The 21,471-nt window shown below is 48.5% G+C and overlaps 1 protein-coding gene and 1 pseudogene across 2 annotated transcripts in view; both read right to left on the bottom strand.

Annotated features, from left to right (window-relative positions):
- Positions 1–21,471, bottom strand: part of LOC147429131 (uncharacterized) — a 130,903-nt gene that overhangs the window by 31,931 nt on the left and 77,501 nt on the right. The window lies entirely within an intron of this gene.
- On the bottom strand, positions 56–907 carry LOC147429132 (uncharacterized; annotated as a pseudogene).

The raw sequence follows: 21,471 nt of genomic DNA on the forward strand, positions 1-21,471 counted from the left end.
GGCCAAAGTGACCTATGAGACCAGGAAGTTACAATGCGGTGTATCTGATATCAAGTCAGATTAACAAAATAAATTAAACTAGGGATAACAAGATATAAATACTGCGGAATCCTAAACTAAGCGGATGGGTGTGAGAGGCGAAAGGCGTGAATCGTGTGAACTGAGCTATACAATGTGTACACAATTTGGGAGGGAAGTAGAAATCTATCTGCATAGAGATCCATCTTCATCTGCACTCTGGACGACGAAAAAGTATGGCTCGAATCCTTTGCTGTAGCCTCCTTCGAAACTGTGTAGCCCCTCTTCTCCATCAGGGTCGTCTAGATCTCCCTAGCTCCAATGCACAGTCTATTAGAATGCCCGTAGTGCGGGTAGACCTCTCCACTGTTGGTTGCTCCTCTGTCTGTTCTTCTCGGTGTACAGTATCTAGTGTAAAGAAATCTGTGATCTGTCTCTAGGGTTGTCTCTCTTCAGCTCTCCTCAGTAAAGTTTCTCTATGCCTGTGTAGCTCAAGTAGATATAGCCCAAGACATCTCTGATCCTCATAACTCATGACCCTAGATAGTGGCCCGAAACCTTCTCTGAATAGACAATGAAAACGGCCTCGTATCTCATAGTACACTGTGCAATGACATATGTAGTGTACCTCTGTCTCTGGCTCTAGATGGCATAAGCGGCATATCCTGCTATCTGCTGGTGCCCCTCTGAATCTGCCAGTCTCAATCTCGAGTTGATGTGAGGACGTGCGTATCTGGCCAATGGCACATCGGATACCATGAGAAAGATGCCTATCCATATAGCTAGGTCCAATCACAAACCCATCCTCCGTGAGGTGGAGAAAATGCTCTCTATAGAAAGCCGTCTTTGTGCCTACAGAAGGTCCCCAAACCTGCACCCCATATAACATAGTAGAGGCAACCAGAGTATCAAAGAGCCATAACTTTGTCCTGGGTTCCTGGAACTGAACTTGCGAACACATCCTCTCCATTCCTCCCAGAGCGGCACCAGCTTTGGTTTGTCTAGTCTCTGCCGCTCTTTTCAAGAAAAATCTCAGCCCAGTAAAGACTACCCCCAAGTAAGTGTATGCATCTGTATACTCCACAGTCCCTTGACCATACTTGAAAGTAAGTACTGATCTCCTGACCCATTGCGGTGTGGTGTTAAACACCATAACCTTGGTTTTACCTAGGTTTACACACAATCCACTATCCTGTGCAAAACTGCATAGTACATCCAACTGTCGTTGCATACCTTCTGGTGAATCAGATATCAACACAATATCATCAGCATAAAGCAACAATGGGATCCACGTCCCTGCCAGTTGTGCACCTTTGTCACCCTCTCTGTCGATGTAATCAGACACCTCATCAACATACATACCAAATAGCGTAGGAGACAATGGGCAGCCCTGTTTCACTCCAATAGTAGAGTGAATTAAATCAGATACCCCTTCCGGAGTGCGTACATGCCCCGTCACTGATCTGTACAAAGCCATAATCCCCCAAATCACCTCTATGGGCACCCCCATCTCCTGTAATCTGCGCATCAATCGAGCTCTTGGTACCATGTCAAATGCTTTACAAAAATCCAAAAAGCTACAATAGATCCGTCTCCCATGTGCTCTGCCCTCCTCAATGATGGCCCTAAGTGTCAAAATATGATCAAGAGTGGAGAAACCCCTCTTGAAGCAAGCTTGACCCTTCGCTTGTACACCCTCGCCCTTTGCCCAATTACTCAAGTGTTGCTCCAGGATAGATGCATACAACCGTGCCAATGTGTGTCCAACCATAATAGTGCGGTAGTTCCCAGGCTCTGTAGGGTCACCAGCCTTGAAGATAGGCACAATATTAGACAGCCTCCAAGTCTCAGGTAATCCCTCACACATGGCACGATTGAACAACACTGCGAGAACCTCCATCAGCATATCCCTGGCATGTATAAAGTGCTCCGCTACTAGACCGTCATGATCATATGCCTTCCCGGTCTTCATCCTGTCGATGGCCCTTTGTACCATCTCAGGTGTAAAGAAAGTGCTTGTAGCTGGGCAAGGCTTGGTAGGGTCTGGAAGGGGTTCCTGTCCAGGAACCGTATATAATGATGTCGCATATTGGCCCCACACCTCAGGTGAAGTAATCACTGGGGGAGGGGAGTGTTCATGGAAGAGTCGCCATGCCTCTCTTGAGTCCCTACTCAAGAACATCTGATACAAGTCTCGCTCCATTTGAGCTAGGTAAGCTCGCTTCTTCCGTCACATAAGGCGTCGGAAAGCAATCCGAGACTGTCTGTAAGTGATGACTCCTAAAAGAAGATCCTTCTGAAGCTGGGCTCTCATCTCTCTACACTCCTCATCATACCAAGTATTCTGGGGCATGCTCCCAGAATGTCGTCTCTTGCCCGGCTGAGTGTGTGGGTACGCCACTGATGCAGCCCCATGCAGTGTCTCAGTCAATAGAGTGGTGCACTCCTCCACTGAGAGGCATGTACCATTTGTGCCAGCTGTGCCTTGCAATAGACGGTCCCAGATCTCCTCTGAATAAATCAGTCTCTGGTGTGAATGTATAGCGGGTGTGTGACTTGCCTCCTGATGTCTCGGTTGTACTATACTGAAATTTAATGGATAGTGTCAAGAGAGCATGATCTACTGCTATGCCCATTGGCCTGGCTCCCACTGTGAAATCCTGAATGCAGGGGACCAAGCTCGATTGTGTCATAACATAATCCACTATACTGGCCCCATGTCTATGTGGAAAGCATGTGAAACCAGCTGCTCCAGGAAATCGCTGTAAGCCATTAAGTATGGCTAATCCATGTGCAGTCGTCATTTCCATGAGGTATCTCCCATATTCCGTTTGCTCTCTGTCATCTGAGCATCTGTCAAGTCCCAACTCACCCACATCCAGCTTTCTAAGCATCTCATCTGAAGTGTCGTAGAAGACTGTCTGCGAGTTGCTCGTTCGGGCATTGAAGTCGCCTAGGAGAATGATATCACCCTCCCTAGAGAACTCCCAAATGTCATCATCTAGGATAGAGAAAGGCGACTGCCCTCTGGATGTGGCATACATTGATGTACTGGGAGGAAAGTAACATATGGCAATATATAGGAACCTGCCTGTGTCAGCTCTCAGTCTCACCCACATATATCTGGCATGATCATCTCTTCGTACAATATGCAGTAATGGTTGTAGTTTCTCTCTGAATAGCACTGCTACTCCTCCTGAGCCTCTACTCCCATGCTCAGATCTCGCATTTGTCCTGTGAGCTGTTTCCCATCTGTATCCCACCACATGTGGCATTACCTGTCCAGGGGCCTGATGAGTCTCTGAGAAGAACACAATATCCTTGTCTTTGAAACTCTCCTCAAATGCACCCACGTCCAATCTCATAGACCCATTACAATTCCAGGTAGCCATCTTCAGTGTGGTCCCATATGTCTCGCACCGTCATGCAGTACGCCGCTCTAAAATCACCACCCTTCCATCTCTGTAGAAGGCTATCTTTCCCTTCTCCCTTGCCGCTGTAATCTCTGGCATTACCTCTCTCATATGTGCGAGCTGTGAGAGAGTGAGATCATCGCCGAGGAAAATACCTGTCTTTTTGAGAGTAGGCCTCTTCCTCAAGAATTGTTTATGTCCTTGAGACCGGTCACTCTCACATGCAATGTTCGCATCCGCCTTCTTTGTTCCTCTTCGAGAGTCATGTTGATAAGCGTCGGTGTACAAGGAGTTTCTTGACCTTTCCCTTTCTTGGCGACCTCAATCCAATCTTCAGCCTCGTCTGCCTTTTTCTGTGTCCTTGTTATCATCTCCGCCCATGAAGATGTCTTTGCCACACTCAGTTTCTCTTCCTCGGTGATCATCCTTACCCGTTCCTTAATTTCCTTGATTTCATCTATTACCGAGGGTTGAAATTCGCCTTCCTCTAGTCCATTGCTTACTCTATCAGCAAGCTCCTGTTTAAGGACTGAGACATCTTTTTTGAGTGCCCGTATCTCGACGTTTGGGTTCTCTTGTTTGAGGGCTGAGACTTCTTCTTTGAGTGTCTTTATTTCTGCGTTAAGGCTCTCTTTCTCCTTCTTCCACTGTGCGCCTTCATTGAAGACCATCTGAAGGAGGTTGGCCTTCTCCTTCCACCATCCTTCCATCTCTGTTTTCCACTCCTTCATTTCCCTCTCCATTTGCGCCATCCGCTTATTCGTGAGCATGAAGGTTGCCTTCGCTCTTGGCTTGCAAACAGGTGATACATTGGCGGCTTCCATGTCGTGTGTAGGGTCTTCTTCAAGTGTGACAGTTTGTGCAACATCCATCTTTCATGGTAGGCCAATAGAAGTACGTCTCTATCCTCAAAGAGTAGGTTGAATGCCTCTATGCCCTGCATAGGGGAGGAGCATGGGATTCATACATAACTTTGTCGCACGAAGGGAGTGGGTAACACATAGCCTATTGCCGTGGAGAAGATAACCATCCTGCAAGGTGAATGGTTCGTCTTTCTTCCCCAAAGCAAGGGTTGACATTATGTCTTTAAAGTGAGGGTCAGTAGCATACTCATCTATCATAGAAGATAGATCATTGTGAGTTGCTATAGACACTGCATTAACTTTTGGTCGTCGTGAAAGTGCATCGGCCACTTGATTGTGCTTACCAGCAATGTGAGCATTATGAAAATAAAATTGCAAAGAATTTTGCCCACTTCATTTATTTTTCGAAAAGCTTGATTTGTTTCATGAAGTATTTGAGACTTTGGGTTGGCCTTGACGTTGATCCATTATGGTGTGGCTCAAAGAATCATTTTCCATTATAAAATTCAAGCTGGACGTGCAGGGCTGCAAGGAACCCTCAGGAAGGAACGCGCAGGGCTGCCGTGAGAGAGAGAGAGAGAGAGAGAGAGAGAGAGAGAGAGAGAGAGAGAGAGAGAGAGAGAGAACCCTACCTGATCTGCTGGGGCTGCGCGCTCTGTACGTCCTCAGTTATTGCAATCCGCCATGTGTTCAAAGATGGGCGCGCTGAGAGAGATTAAAGTCCTGTCGATGCTTCTGCTGTGGTGCCGCGCGAACAGAGGGAGGCTCGGCTGCTGCTACAGTCCCGACACACACACAGAGAGAGAGAGAGAGAGAGAGAGAGAGAGAGAGAGAGAGAGAGAGAGAGAGAGAGAGAGAGAGAGAGAGCATCTTCTTCAGCTTATTGAGGAAGGTTTTGTGACGAGGCCTAGATACATGGACACCCACTTATCTCATGGGATACGATGTGCTATTGCCCAGATACGCGCATCGTCAAACCAGGTTCGGGTCGAGATTGGTAGATACAGCGGAGTACCGACAGAGACCACTACACCCAGTTTACTATGAGATACGAGGCCACTTTCACTACTTTTTAGAGAGGGCTTTGGACCATTCTCTAGAGTCATGGGGTATGAGGACCAAAGATGTCTGGGATTGTTCTTGCTCAAGGTACGCAGACACGGAGAGAGCTTGATGAGAGGACAGTATAGCCGGTCTCAGAGAAGGATCATAGACTTCTTTAGAGCGGACACTCGGCAGCCGGAGGAGTAGCTACCACAGCAGCGCTCACATTCTCCTCACACCAGAGGCACGCTGATCAATCGAGCGACCGAGCTATGGAGATCCAAACGCCCATGACTACAGAGGACTACACAGCATCGATGGAGGCTGCATCAGAGAATTCGAATCACTTTGGCCTGACATGCACGACGCTTGGTCAGACTACTAACCATGTAGGAGATTGATGAGATCCGCAAGCGACCGATGATGGATCTCCTGTAATTTAGCTCTTTTGAGGATTGTACACCCTGCTCATCTTATACCAACCTTTGTATCAGCCTTTGTATGAGCTCTCACATTGTGTTTTATTAGCCCTCATTCACTAGTTTCACCCCCCTACTCATATCCTACACAATTCCTGCTCGTTGCTTAGTTCACATCTAGCAGTTTAGGATTCTATAGAACCCCTTTTTTCAATACCTTTTTTATTTTTGGTACTCAGACATTGTATCAGATTCACTGCGTTGGAACTTTTTGGTCTCATACGTCATTTTCGCCTAATGAAGACGTTAGTATAACATTTCATTTCATCGTCTCTCTCTCTCTCTCTCTCTCTCTCTCTCTCTCTCTCTCTCTCTCTCTCTCTCTCTCTCTCTCTCTCTCTCTCTCTCTCTCTCTCTCTCTCTCTCTCTCTCTCTCTCTCTCTCGCGGTAGATTGGTTATGCCATTTCCCTCTTGAATAAAAAAGTCTCGAGTTCAACTCTATCACAAATTGCTGACGTGTCAAGCCACTGAAGAACGGAACCAACTTGCAGATCCGGGACGAGAGCCTGAACCCTAAGAAGTAGCAGCAAAAGAAGTCTTTACCAACTTATGGGATGTTGTCCGACGCGGGGCCAACTCACTAGAAGTAAAGCAGGACCCTCACACACACAAAAAATAGCGTAAAAAGTGATGATGTGGCACTGTTGTACCGTGCTGTCCTACCAAAGAGCACACGGAGCAAGAAGGCGCTTCTAAGCTTTACACGAATGTTATTGTGAAAGAATCTTTGTGACCTAACACCCCACCCTTACTTCATCGCGCATCTGGCGCGCTCCCATCTTCATCGCTCTGTCTTATAGGGCATAAGCCATTAAGATCACTTGCAAGAGAGGGATCCAATATTTTTCTTGAGCAGCTGTTTTTCTCAAAAGCAGTGTCATACACGGTCTATAGCTACCAAGCCGCACTCTCCAAGGACTTGGCAAGCTTTCAAGAAAATTTTTGCCCGAAGTTACATGCCTTCAAAGATTTTCCTTCGGATTGCAGCTTCTGGCAAAGGGCTATATCTTGAAAGGCTTGCCACAAAAACCCTAGCAGACTAAACTTGAAATTTCTCGACATCTCTCAATAGGTGTCTCTTCTTAAGTTGATAATCTTGGAGGTCCACTGTGATTGCTATGTCTTGGGACTACCATCACCGCCACAGGAACATTGCTTGTCAAGGCTTGTTTCGACTATTCAAAAGCGCCGCGGACGAGTACAACCTTATGGAAAAAATTTAACACTAATCTCGGTGTAGGTTTCAGGACGTAAGCCCGAGCTCGACTCATGTCGAGAATGCTGTTTCAGTTTGAATTAGCAGTTTTCTGAATTTTATTTGAGAACTTGTTTGGTGATCCTTTCTTTTTTTCCTGAGAAAAAGGTCCTTCTATCAGTTAATGAGACTACCCAGAGGGCTACAACCACCTCTACAAGCGAGGGCTACAACAATCATGACGGGGAGACTCTCCAAATGGAAAAACAACATATGTACAATGAGGCTAAATCAAGAGATGGGTGGAGGGAAAAGCCACACAGGTGGTCGGTAGTGCCATTGGAGCACACCCTGGAACATGGTGAAGAAAGGCCCAGGACGCCAAAGTCGAAGGAAAGCCTCTCTGCGCTCTCGCATACGGTCGGAGCTGCCCTGGAGTCTCTCGAGCTGTCCTTTGACAGTATGGATCAGCTCCAGCCAAAGATCCCGAACAGTCTCTGCTCGTGGTACAGGGCGATCCTCGAAGATGCGCAAGCAGCAGGCCCGCCAGATGAACCAGAGTGTCAGGCCGCGGATGAGCTCCCAACACTCCTCTCTCTCATTGCACCACTCCTGTGGCGTAAGCTCTGTAGCAGGCTGGAGTGTAGGTCGACCCCCCTGCATCACTATCATCTTGCTAGTGGAGGATAGCTCAAACTGAAGTGTCGGGCCCCGTGAGAGTGGACCAAGCAGCTGCCCCCCAAGTGTACTGCCGAGCAATGGAAAGAGTTGGCATCAACCAAAGAACACAAAGCCAAACCTGTTGTGCCAAAGGACAGTCCCAAAGACAGTGACGCTGACTCTCCATTAGATGGTCACAAGCTGCACATGCTGCCGAGAGACCACTATGTACAAGCCAGCTCCCAACTGCTGTAGCTCGGTGTGCAGCAAGCCATTGGAACAAAGTAACTCACCTCGGCTGTCTGGAGTCCCACAACCTCTCCCAAAAAGCTGTCAAGAACTCAGCTGTGAGACCCTCCTCTTGCCAATGAGGTGCTGCAGCAAGACAAGCCTCTCTCTGCGCTGCCAGTATGTGTCGTCCAAGTCGAACAATGTACTGAAAGAAAGGGACACCGGGTGGTCTGCTGAGGAGAAAGGGTCCCTCCAAAACCACTCTCCAGGATTCCACTGTACTCGTGCCAATGGACAGCTCCCCCAAGCCCACAGTCTCCAATGACCAGCCGCAAGAGCTGCTAGATCAGAATCTATGACACAAGTCCTCCCGCAGATGCCACAACCACTCAGATCCTCTGAAAACAACACTCTCCCACCCATGGGGCCTGTACTGCAACTCGGTGTAAGCGTCCCCCACCCTGTAGCTCGAAAAACAGGGGGGTACAGTCTCTAAGAAAACCCGAACTGAGATAAGAACCTCCCGTCGCGTGAAGGCCCCCATCCATCTGGGCGCTGCTGACTCGAGAGGTGTGAGACACTCAACTAATACTGCCTCAGAGATGTCCTGACACATGCTCTGCACCCCCCTCATGCCCTCTAGCTGATGCCCTGAAGCTCCTCTGACAAGCCTGAAAACTATAGACAGTCACCTAGAGAGCCTGCTGGACCCTCTGCCATGGAACCCCAAGAAACATGAGGCCTACTACCAACCAAGTGGCCTCTCTGAGTGCTAACCATGGGGTTCCAAACAAGGGGCTGTCGAAGGCGCTCCTCCGTGCAAGTAGGCTGATGCTGCTCCACGCCTCTCCGCAACTGCTCCCAGGATCGGAGCAGACTCACAGCGAAGCGGTCCTCCAGTCTCTTGCTCAAGGCAACTTTGCGCATCTCTGTGAAAATCCATCTGGTCGAAGGTCGCCAGGGGCCTCCAGCCTGAGGCACCCTAGAACTAAGCCGCTGAGGCAAGAACTCCTTCCAGGGCTCCTCTCCTGGAAGAAGTCCTCTGACGATGAACTTCCCTAGAAGGGCTCTGCTCTGCTATGTTGGGTCTATGATACCCAATCCTCCTTGAGAACAAGGAAGAATGATGACGTGCCATGCCACTATGGCCCGGGCTATCTGAGTGTCATGCCTTGACCAAAGGAAGTTCCTGATCAGCCTCTCTACCTGGCTGATGCAAGAACTCGAAAAGATCCAACAAGAAGTGATGTACCACATAGTAGCCAACAACACCTGGTTGGCCACTACAACTCTGCCTGCCAGAGAAAGTCGTGTGGAGCTCCAATGTAACAACTTCCTCCTGATGGACAGGATGGGAGCAATCTCTTGCTCTAGAGACAAGTCTAAACCAACCTGACAGCCCAAGTATGGAACTGTAGTCCGTGGGAGAATCCATCTGAAACCCTCACCTGGCATCTAATCAGGCGTAGGAGCACTACCAACCGAGAAAGCCACTATCTTTCTCCAGTTGATCAGTGCGCCTGATGCACAACAAAAGGTCTCAAGAGCCTGCTCACACCTTTGAAGGTTGGCCTCCTGGCCATCTAAGTACAAGGTTGAGTCATCTGCAAACTCAACATCCAGTAGCTCATCTCCCCGAATAGGGAGCGCTAAGCCACGTAAGCCAACCACCTATGAAACCAAAAACCTGCTCATCGCCTCAGCATAGAATAGGAAGAGGAAGGGGGCAACAGGGCAGCCCTGTCTAACCGAACATGTAAGCATGAAACGATCACCTCTACCTCCTGACAAGAGAACCTGACTGTGTGCCCGTCTGTACAGAGCTGACAGATCTCTGATCCAAGCATTTGAGAAGCCCATTTTGCGTAGATTTCCCTCCAAAAAATCCCAATCAACTCTATCGTAGGCTTCTCAAAATCGAGCAGAACTATCACCAGATCCGCACCACGGACCCACACGAGGGCAGAGGCCTCCCAAAAAGTAAAGATGTTGTTAAGGATACTACGCTCCTTGACAAAACCTGTCTGTGTCCCATGTGTAATGCTCTCTAGAAGTGGTTGAATCCTCAAACTCAGAGCCTTGGTAAGAATTTTGTAGGATGAGTTGAGAATGATGATGGGTCGCCACTGTCGAATCTCATCCAAGGAGCCATCATCCTCAGGATTGAGGTAAATCAGGCACTCACTCATGCTGTCAGGCAACACTCCTATGTGCAGGATGTACTGAAAACCGCTGCAGAGATCTGAGCCAAGCAAGTCCCAGTACTCCCCAAGAAAAAGCTGGGAATCAAACAATCGTCACGAGGACAGCTACCACGGGGAGTGCGCTAAGAGCCGCGTGTAGCTCCTCTAGCTGAAGAGGAAGCTCAAGCCTTTAGCGCATCTCCTCAGTCACAAGACAAGGCATATGTGCCCACACTTGCTCTCTGCATGCATCCTGGCGCTCTGACTAAGGCTTTGTAGACAGTAGATCTCGGTAGAAGTGATTAGCAACTGCACGCATATCCTCTGGCTCTAAAGCAATTGTCAGCTGGGTCCTCCAACATGTTGAAGTCTCCCCCAATGCACCATTGCTCTCCCTGCGGCAGAGACTCTACAATGTGAGCCCAAAACTATGCACGTGCGCTCGCCACATTGGGCGCGCAGATGTTCAGGAAGCTCATGAGGCAACCTTGAACCTGCATAGTAATCCACTGAGCCCTGCCTGGCACAATAATCCCTCTGCCCACAATGGCTTGCTGCAAAGAGTCCGCAATGGTCATACATACCCCACCCTGGATGCCTCCAGGTCCAAAAGTAGCTGACCAAAACGTCTCATAGCGACCAATCTGACCACATCGCCGAATGCGGCTCTCACAAGATGGTGCTCCTATAGCATAAGAATGTCAATCTCACCACCCACAAGGCATCTCTGCAGCTCTTGACGCAGCCGACCCCTCTGACGCTGAAACTCTGGCCCTCTAATCCCTGCACATTCCATGAGATGATCCTCATGGAGTCCGTGAGAGAAAACAGAGGCTGCCCCGCAGCAGCCAACCTCGCTTTTTTCGAGGCTGGTTTGGATGAGGAGTAATCCGCATCCAAATGACCTCTAGACAAGCGCGCAAGAAGTGACTGTCCGGCCCAGACCCAAGCCGAGCTTGCAGCCTGAAGGGTTACATCCTCTGTCCAAGAATCCTCATGCACAAATACATAACGAGGAGGGCACTGAGTTCAGCAAACAAATGCACCACAATGTGCCTGCAACCCGCTACATCTGGAGGGGTCATGCTGAACTTGGCAAGAGCCCATGTGTGGTATGAGAACTCAGTCGCCTGAATCTGGAGCCAGTCCCAGAGTGTGTGTTGGGTCCACTCTGTGTGATCCTCCCTCCGACACATCGGAAAGGAGAAAACTACCGTTGTGTCCAGGGCCTCACTGCCTCTAGCTGCAAGAAAGAGGACGTGGACTCAAAAGCTAGCCTCCTCCATGTCAGGAGAAGAGTCGCCCAGAAACCGAATGAAGCTGTAGTCGAAGAAGTCCCAACGTCTGCAAATGTCGAAGCTAGTCAGGCCTCTAGGGACTGCTGCAAAAGGAGAAGTGTGCACCAAAAAAGGCAGCCTCAGGTGAGGCTGTCCCACTCGAGCCACACGGCTTGTAGAGAAAGCACTACCAAGAGAACGCTTCGCTGCCTCCTCCTCCAGCACATCTGTAGTAGGGTCAAAACTATGATGCCAACGTCGGAAGTAAGCTCGAGCTGCTCAGATGCCGACAGGACTCATCAAAATCACCTTGGCCGTCATATCTGCAGAGTCGAACTCTACCTAGTAGTACCCTCTCCCGAGGATCTCGACATGGGTTATCTTGCTCGAAATCACCTTGGCCGTCATATCTGCAGAGTCGAACTCTACCTCGTAGTACCCTCTCCCGAGGATCTTGACATGGGTTATCTTGCCCACATCGGAGAGAAGACGGGCCTGTAGTAAACCCCAAACCTCGCCCCGACTAGGCCGAGTGCCAATGATCTTACAGATAACCGAAGTGGCTTGCAAGCGCTCCACTTCGGCCATCAAGCTCGCTTGCTCTGCTAGCGAAAGAGCAAGTCGAAGGGTCGGCCCCGCGGTGTCGAGCGAGGGGGCTTCAGTGGAGTCCCTCTAAGGTGGAGCAGAAGCCGCCATTCTATGTCTGCTGCTAACTCGAGGAAGACGAAATAGAAGAAAGTGACGCGAAGCTCCCAGAAGGCTGCAATGACAGACTCCTGCGGGCTAAGAAACGGTTGGTTGGGGGGGGGGGGGGGGGGCTGAGGCGCAGAGGGCGGATGCAGACGGGAACGCGAGGGTGGGCAGTGGGCTAGGTCGGGCGCGTTGGCAGGCAGCAAAGGGTGCAGGGCAGGGCAGGGCAGCGCGAGGGAGGGAAAGGGAGGAGGGGAGGGGAGGGGGGGGGGGGGGGATGGGGCGAAGGCAGCAGCTGCGAACCTTGTTTGGTATTCCTGTTGGGAATTTGTTTGAAATAGATGGTATTTGTTTTAAATATGTCCTCGTGCCGATTTAAATTGTTTGACTATGGTTTTAATCATAGTTACCCGGAACGCGGAACGGGAACGGCAACGGGATCCCCGCGGAACGGGGGAACGGCAACGGGGTCCGGAACGGGAACGTCGCGGAACGGGAGGTATAAAAAACACCCAAATAGTGCAATTTTTAGCTCCTTGTGTTTATACAAGGAGTATTAGAGTGCTTTGACTCTAATACTCACAAAAAACTCGTTTTGAAGACCATTCAACCTTGCTATGACTAGATGATGAGAGAGAGAGAGAGACAGATGGAGAGGGAGAGATTTGAGAGAGTGGGAGGGAGAGGAAGAGAGCTTGAAGGCTTGAAGCCTTGAGCCTTGAGAGAATGATCTTGAGAGGGAGAGATCTTGAGAGTGAGAGGGAGAGAGCTTGAGCCTTGAGGATTAGCTTGTGAAGAGAAAGGGGGAGGGGGGTGCATTTTATGAGTCCTTGAGGCCTTGCACACTTTCAAAAGCAGCCCAAACATTAACTTCAATTTTTTCAATTTTTGCCAAATTTGTTTGTAGCCGTTGGCCGTTCCAGGGGCATTTCGGAACGGTCCGGGGGCGTTTCGGAACGTTCCGGAACGGCCGTTCCGGTTTGCATTGGCCACCCGGAACGTCAGACATTTCGGGATGTTCCGAAACGTTCGGGAAGGGAACTGCCCCCCGGAACGCCGGAACGGGGGCTAGGGGGCGTTCCCCGGTAACTATGGTTTTAATACTGATTTCAATGATTGCTGATTTTACTCCCGGGTCGAGTAGTGAGAAATGTTGTTTTGATATTGTCTGAACCTCAGAACGACGCAAACGGGATGTCTGGGGTGAGTTTCGTTATATGCTTGAAGACCTCGGAACGACGTAGACAGGATGTCTGGGAAGCGTTTCATTGTATGTTGGAAAACCTCCGAACAACGCAATGTCTGGGGAGCGTTTGGTTGTATGCTTGATGCAAGTTGCGGTCAGGGGAACGTTTGGTTGTACCATTCCTCTGAACTCGTGGCCCGGACCTTTTTAGGTTATTTGCGGAGGGAGTGACGAGGTAGTCGTTGAGTAGCTTCACACCGCAGACCATCAGTCTCGGGGGAGTGCTCAGCAGTTCTGTTCGTTGTGTCTTGTAACATGCATATGTGAGCATTTGTGTTGCATTGTGATGTGCCGACCACTGAATATTCCTCAAGGGATAAGACACTTCTGGAAAACCAACAACCCAGGATATCAAGAGTTTCGATCTGGAATGAGACTCCTTATAGCATGAGATTTTTCTAGGAAACCAACCACCCAGGAAATCAAAAGCTACGATTTGGAATCAGAAGCTGATTGTCCCTTGGAATAACTCCCATAAATTTTTAAACTAACTTGAGTTGTTTTGGAGATATGCTGTAATCGCGGACGATTACTTTCTTTCAAGAAGGGGAGATGTCACAAACTGCTGACATGTCAAGCCATTGAAGAACAGAACCAACCTACAGATCCCGGCCGAGGAGCCTAAACCCTAATAAGAAGCAACAAAAAAAATCTTTACCAACTTATAGGACCCCGTCCGATGGGGGCCCAACTCACTAGAAGTAAAGTTGGACCCTCTCACCCACAAAAGATAGCGTAGAGAGTGATGACGTTGCACTGCTGTACGGAAGTCCCGCAAAATGCGTTGACATGCTGACGTGGTAGACTGTAAGAGCAGTCTTGCAATTCACGTTGACAGTGCCACGTGGCAGGTGTACGAATTTCCGCAAAACACACTTACAGCTTTTGGCCACCCGCTTATGAACCAGATGCTTTTGAGTTTGACTGCTTTCCATGTAATTGCTTTTCAAGGCCAAGGGCCTTTAAATATGTGTAGAGGACTCGGTCTCTGACACTCTTCTGGGTGAAGGTGCAAAGTGTGAGAGCCGACATTGTACCGAGTTCAAGTAATATAAAGAAATACCGGAAGGGGCGCGAAGGTTTGGGGCCAGTACTCTCTTGGGGCCGAATTCCGCCACTCCACATCTCTTGTGTTGTGCATCTCTTTAGTTGTTACAGAAGTGCTAAAAGTCTGTTCAGCCTGTTCTTTTCTGGCACATGGTGTTGGTCCCTTGTTACAAACTCTCCTCATCAGACAGATTTTTGAGGTCTCTTGAGACGGTTTCCTACGACGTTAAAATTCTCTTATTCTCGAGTGTGTGTGTATGTGCGCACGGGCCCGCTAATAAAAAAAGGAAAATGGTATAACCTTTCTATCACCCAAGTGTGGTAGATTGGTTATGCCATTTCCCTCTTGAATAACAAGTCTATAGTTCAATTATGCTCATCAGATAGATCTTTAAGGTCTCTTGGGATAGTTTCCTACGACGTTAAAATTCTCTTCCTCTCGTGTGTGTGCGCGCGCTAATAAAAGGAGGAAAATGGTATAACCTTTCTATCACCCAAGTGTGGTAGATTAATTATGCCAATTTCCCGCTTGAATGACAAGTCTTGAGCTCAACTCTCCTCGTCTGATAGATCTTTAAGGTCTCTTGGGATAGTTTTCTAGAACATCAAAAATCTCTTCTTCCTCTCTCTCTCTCTCTCTCTCTCTCTCTCTCTCTCTCGGCAAGCCCGTTCTCTCTGTCAAAGCAAATAACCCTAACTCTCCCACAGTCCCCACATGGGCAAGGGGCAGCCTTGTGGGGGGCGTTAAGCCCAGAATATGCCCCGCCCTCACCAAGATACAACCCACAGCCCCGAAACTTGCCTCTGCAAATTTAAAATCTCTCTCTCTCTCTCTCTCTCTCTCTCTCTCTGCCACCCAAAGGAAGTACAGAAGTGGGCTAACAAGGAGTGAACTATATACATATCAAGGTGGCCTATATGATGAATGTAAAAGGAATCATTGTGGGGGTGCATAATGCCATGTGATGTGGCCATTATCTCGATGGAAAAGAACTGACAATCTCACCCATCTGTGAAGAAAGAAGCATCAACGTTTCTCCGCTGCCGTGGAGGAGCCGGCTGACGAATCCCACTGACAGCGAAGAGTATACAGCAGCTCTATCCAAATGGCTGTTGAAACGGTGGATATAGGGGAGGACTGAGTACCAAGAATATGGGCACAGCGAGCTTTCCACATGGTCCAAAGCGTGATGTTGCATATCGTGGTGAAAACTATGTCTCCGTGCCAGAAATCCAACTCATGACCTGCATTTGGCATCATTTGTAAAGGAAATAAGCACGAAGACCAGATCTGCTGGCAAGCCGTGAAAAAAGGTGTGAGACCCCGGAAATTGCAAAAGCCATGCAACTGCCCCCCACGACACAAGCCCATCATGGATGCTTACTCTGATCAGCAAACAACAGACTGCCATCCACAATGGCTGCACAAAAGGACAAACCCAGAAACAGTGCGGCAAGGACTCAAGCTCTAAAGCACATATCTGACAAGTCGGATCATGACCAATGACTACTAACCAAGTGCTTACAGGCAATCCAGCATTTGCTATCATCCACATAAAAAAACATTATCTTGCAGCTGATCCGGAGTCCGGATCCAAGACCAAAACTGTTGCTGGAAAGCTGGGAGGATGTGCTGGTCCAGCCACACCTCTGACTGCCGTGGACAATGAGGTGGATGCCGAGTTCACAAGAGACTGTGTACTCAAAAAAGAATAGAGGGGCGTCATCATCGCTCAACGAAGGCCAGTGCCACTCTCGAGGATACCAATCCAACTGAACAAGGGGCTTGCCCTGTGGTCTCCAAAGTAGAGCCTCCTCCAGGGTGAAAACAGGGTCGACACATGATCTCCTCTGCTAAGAGCCAACCACTCTAACAGGCTGCAAATGGGCAGCCATCCTCTCATCAGGTGAAACCTCACCCTGAAAGTCCAATCTGATGTGACGTCCATGATGGCCAGTATCGGCGATGCTAAAGACTAGAGTCCCCTACTGTGCAACAATCGGGTCTTTTGAAGTGGGATCAAAATACACCCACCATCCTTGATGGGAAGGTAAAGTAGTTTGTCCCTCAATTAAGGCATGCCAATCTGGTGGAATGGCCTCATCAATCTCTCTCATGCGGGTAGTAACCCCTCTATGAATCCCATAGGTTGCTCCAATAACCTGTGCCCCAACCAACGAAGCATCTGACCAGCGGCGTAAAGAGCTTTCCAGTCCATCATCCCATCTGAGTTCTCTCACCTAACTGACGGCCTTCTGCATCTGTCACATATGCATTCCATACAAGTGGCTGCCTCGCTACCTCCTTGACAGAAGAAGGCAGGTGTCGGATCAAAGCAAGACGAAAGTCCTTCCAAATCCGTAGCAAGCAGTGCATAAATGGTGACAAATGGGACGTATCCAAGGGTGCATCTGTGAAGATGAATCTGATGGTCGGCCGCCACACATCAACAACATCTAGAGATCCAAAACAAGAAGAGGTATGTGACAGCATGGTTTCCAAGGCTTTGCCCCTGGAAACAATCCGTGTACTATGAGCTTCACAAGCAATTCCTTACTCTGCATCTCCGGATCAATAATCCCCAATCCTCCCTCCTCTCTATAGGCAAAATGAATGTGTCCCAATGGACTCGTGGTCGATTGTTAGTAGAGCCATCCATGCCGCCCCACAAAAAGTTGCGTACAAGGCGCCTTAAACGTGCCATGATGCTTGAGTGAAGAGTCATGCAAGATGTGGTGAACCAATTGTCGCAAGAAAAACCTGATTAACCACAAGGGCTCTTCCAATCATAGACAAATGCAAGGATAACCAATGGAAAAGTTTCTTCCTAATGGACTGTAGCACAGGTGCAAACTACTACTCAATGGACACATCAATCCTGACAAGAAATCCCAAATATCTGCAAGTCTGCCCTTTAGCTAGCCAAGTGAAATTATCCTGTGCACCCCAGCGACAATCTTCATCTACTCCTACTAGAAAGCCAAAAGACTTGTGCCAATATATGAGGGCACCACTGGCCATGCAAAAAGTAGCAAGAGCATCCCGTAGATTGTCCAAGGTAGGTGTGTCATATCGAACAAAGAGCATAGTGTCATCAGCATATCCCTGATCCAGTAAATTTGGTGATTCAGCCAACGGCATAGCAAGACCTCTCAATAGTATGGTTTTGTGGCGCAACAAGAAAGACATGACCTCTGCAAAAAACAGAAAGAAGTAGGCTGCCAGGGGACATCCTTGGCGAATTGAACGAGAATGAGGAAAACGACGTCCAATGTGGCCCCTGATAGTGACGCCGCTGGAAGCAGTACGGTATAATGCAGAAGCACCTCTGATCCACTGTAAGGGAAGACCCATCCCGTGAATAGTGCCCTACAAGAAACCCCAATCTACTCTATCATAAGCCTTCTCAAAATAAAGAAGCATGAAAGCTACTGGCTGATGTGTGTGACGAGCCCGCTCGATTGCTTCATAGAAAGCGAAGATGTTATATAAGATACAGCGGTCCTGCATAAAACCTATTTGCAAAGCATGGATGAGATGGGGTATTAAGGGTTTCAAGCGCATACTGATCATGCAAGCGAAGATCTTATACACCGAAGACATGAAGGTGATCGGTCTCGACTGACAGAGGGACGATCCATCTCGATTCTCCGCCTTTTGGTATAAGAGAAATAAGCCTTGAACACATAGAGGCAGGCATCTCACCTGTGTCAAATATGTGTTGCAAACCTGAAAGCATTACGAAGCTGAGAGCATCCCGGAACCTCAAAAAGGACTATCTAGTCAACCTGTCCTCTCCAGAATGGGAGGCACTATCCACGCTCCGCTAGCCTTGGAGTCATCCGGATAGCTAGCACTACAAGGTGACACAACATGTTGGTATGGGCAGATGACATCATGGTTTCAGTCACATGGTTTCAGCATGGATAGATTGCCTCCGTTCCAGTACTCCTCGGATGCACCCTTCCTATCTCTCACACGGACAAAGATCACCAAACTCATACGTCACGATCTGATTCAACTAGATACCATGAACACATGGATACAGCCGGCACAGGAGTTGGGTACAATGATGGATTTCTATAAAGAGCATCTTCTCCAACTCACAGAGGACGGTTTTGTGACTAGCCCTGCATACATGGATACACACTTATCTCATGGGATACAATGTGCTATTGGGCAGATACGCTCATCCTCACATCAGCTTCAGATTGAGATTGACCGATTTCGAGGGGTACCAACAGAGGCTAGGATATGTCATTTATGTCGCCTAAAGCCAAAGACAGAGCTGCACTACACATGTCACTGCCCGGTATACTATGAGATATGAAGCCGCCTCCACCGTTTGTTCAGAGAGGGTTTTGAACCATTTTCTATAACAAAGTCGAGAAGTTTTGAAGATCCAATGGCCTCCTTTAGCACACCAATGGCCAGCACACGCAAGAGTTTCCTTGCGGTGACAGCTGCGCCTAAGAAGGATCCCGCCCACTCATCAAGAAGCAAGGATTACTGCTCTTGAATCTCAGATTCAAGAACTTATTGGAGAGAATGAGCGACTCAAACAGCACTTGCTTAAGCTAGAGGAGACGAAGATAGAGAGCCAAGTCCTACTCGCAAAAGCCCACGGTGTTGAAGCGTCCCTTACTGAAACCGTCAAAGCAGTGAAGGAAGCCCATGAAGCGACACACGAGAAGACCGACACCAAGATACAAGCAGTTTTACAAGAATGTAAACTACAAGAATCCCTTGGCCTTAAGGTCAGGATTGGAGGACTTCACGCACCTTGGTGCACAAGCGAGGACACTCTCGACGAGGCAATCGCCAAACTCAATGACATTCTTCAACCTATCAACATCGAGCCTGAAACCATTTCTTGGATCAATGACACACACAAGCATGTGCCACCCGAGCATTGTATTCTCACCTTCAAGGACAAAGAAGAACGGAAAAAGCTACTACGCCAATCCCGTCTCCTGAAGGGAACAACGTTTTAAATCACCAAAGAATTAACCACAAACCAACTCAAAGCCAAAGCAAGTGAGCTCAAGAAGGTACATGAAGCTCGCAAACAAGGTAAATGGGCAATTTACCGAGGTGGTAAAGCCATCATCCAAGAATTTCGAAACCCCAAATTAGCTCTCTCCACAGTTGACCCTCCCTAGGTTTTTTGTTTTCCCCATTTCCCTTTCCTTTTTACCCTCCCAATGGACCCTCATTCCTTAATTGATATGTATCGTCATCATCATCCTCTGCTTAGTCAAAACCCTTGTAATGTTTGTTTTTGGTCCCATGGGTCATATCTGACCTCCATGGACGATAATACAATCTCTCTCTCTCTCTCTCTCTCTCTCTCTCTCTCTCTCTCTCTCTCTCTCTCCATAAATTAGAGCAACAAGGGAAAAGGGAAAGATTGCTTTTTACACGGATGGCCTACAGAGATTTTCGACAGCTGGAGGTTTTACTTGCTTTCCACACCGACATGGTGCCAGCACAGTGGATTATGTTATGGCCCACCCAGGTCTCATTCCATTCTCTCAAGATTTCATGGTGGACACTAGGCCAGTTGGAGTAGCAGTTGATCATGCTATCTTGTTCTTCACCATGACGTTTCATTTCAGCACAGCTCAATTAGGAGAGGTCCTTACACACATCCGCTATACCTTCATGAGGGAGATGGACGCTGTGTATATGGATGAGATATGCAGCAAGCTACGCACTCAAGAGGCAGGACGGCCACTAGATGAACTCACTCAGATACTGATAGAGACGCTCCATGATGCAGCATCAGAAGCATACCCCCACAGCCAGCCTACACGGACACGATCTGAAAAATGCCCCAGAACAGTTGGTATGATGAGGAGTGTAGAGAGATGAGGACCAAGTTATAGAGGGAAGTGCTCATGGGTATTACCACACATAGACAATCACGGATTATCTTTCGCCGCCTAGTGCAACGAAAGAAAAGGGCTTATTTATCCCAGCTAGAGCAGGATCTGTATTAGTTATTTATAAGTCAGGACTCGGGCGAATCATGGAGGCTATTCCACGAACATTCACCACCACCAGCGATCACCTCCACTGAGACATGGGGGGAATATGCCACATCTCTCTACACAGCATCAGGACAACCACCTTTACCGGACCCACTAGAGACATGCTCGGAGACATGTTCTTTCTTTACTGCCGAGAGGGTAAGGAAAGCTATTGACAGGATGAAGACAAGGAGAGCACATGATCATGATGGTCTGGTAGCAGAGCACTTCATCCATGCCAGAGATATGCTTGCAAAGCTCCTGGCTATGATGTTTAATCAAGCCATGTACGAAGGCTTCCCTGAGACTTGGAGTATGTCCACGATTGTGCCTATTTTCAAGTCAGGAGATCCCATGATTCCCGGGAATTATCGCACCATCATGGTTGGTCACACATTAGCTAGGCTGTATGCATCCATTCTTGAACAGGATTTGAGTAGATGGGCAGAGCGAGAGGGCATAAGAGCACCAAGGCAAGCAGGTTTGAGGATAGGTTTCTCCACTCTTGACTAGATTCTGACACTCAGAGCTATTATTGAGGAGGGTAGACACCATGGCAAGAGGATCTATTGTAGCTTTGTGGATTTCTGCAAAGCTTTTGACACAGTGCCAAGATCCACACTTATACGCAGATTACAGGACATGGGTGTGCCTACAAAGCTGATTTGGGGGATTCTGGCTCTATACAGAACAAAGATGGGGCGGGTACGCACCACTGAGGGAATGTCTGACATGATCCTCTCCACTATTGGAGTAAATCAGGGATGCCCCCTATCCCCGACTCTCTTAGGGATGTATGTGGATGAGTTTTCGGACTATGTAGAGCGTCAAGGGGACAGGGGGGCTCAGCTAGCAGAGACATGGATTCCGCTGTTACTATATGCTGATGATATTGTGATGATTTCTGACTCTCCAGAGGGGATGCAGCGTCATTTGGATGCTCTGCATACATTTGCTCGTGACAATAGATTATCTGTCAATCTGGGGAAAACCAAGGTTATGGTGTTCAACACCACACCACAGTGGGTCAGGAGGTCGGCACTCACATTTATGTATGGCCAGCAGACTGTGGAGTACACAGATACATATAC

This window comes from Adiantum capillus-veneris, chromosome 22, assembly GCF_014529385.1.
Source record: "Adiantum capillus-veneris isolate H3 chromosome 22, ASM1452938v2, whole genome shotgun sequence".
NCBI classification, from domain to species: Eukaryota; Viridiplantae; Streptophyta; class Polypodiopsida; order Polypodiales; family Pteridaceae; genus Adiantum; species Adiantum capillus-veneris.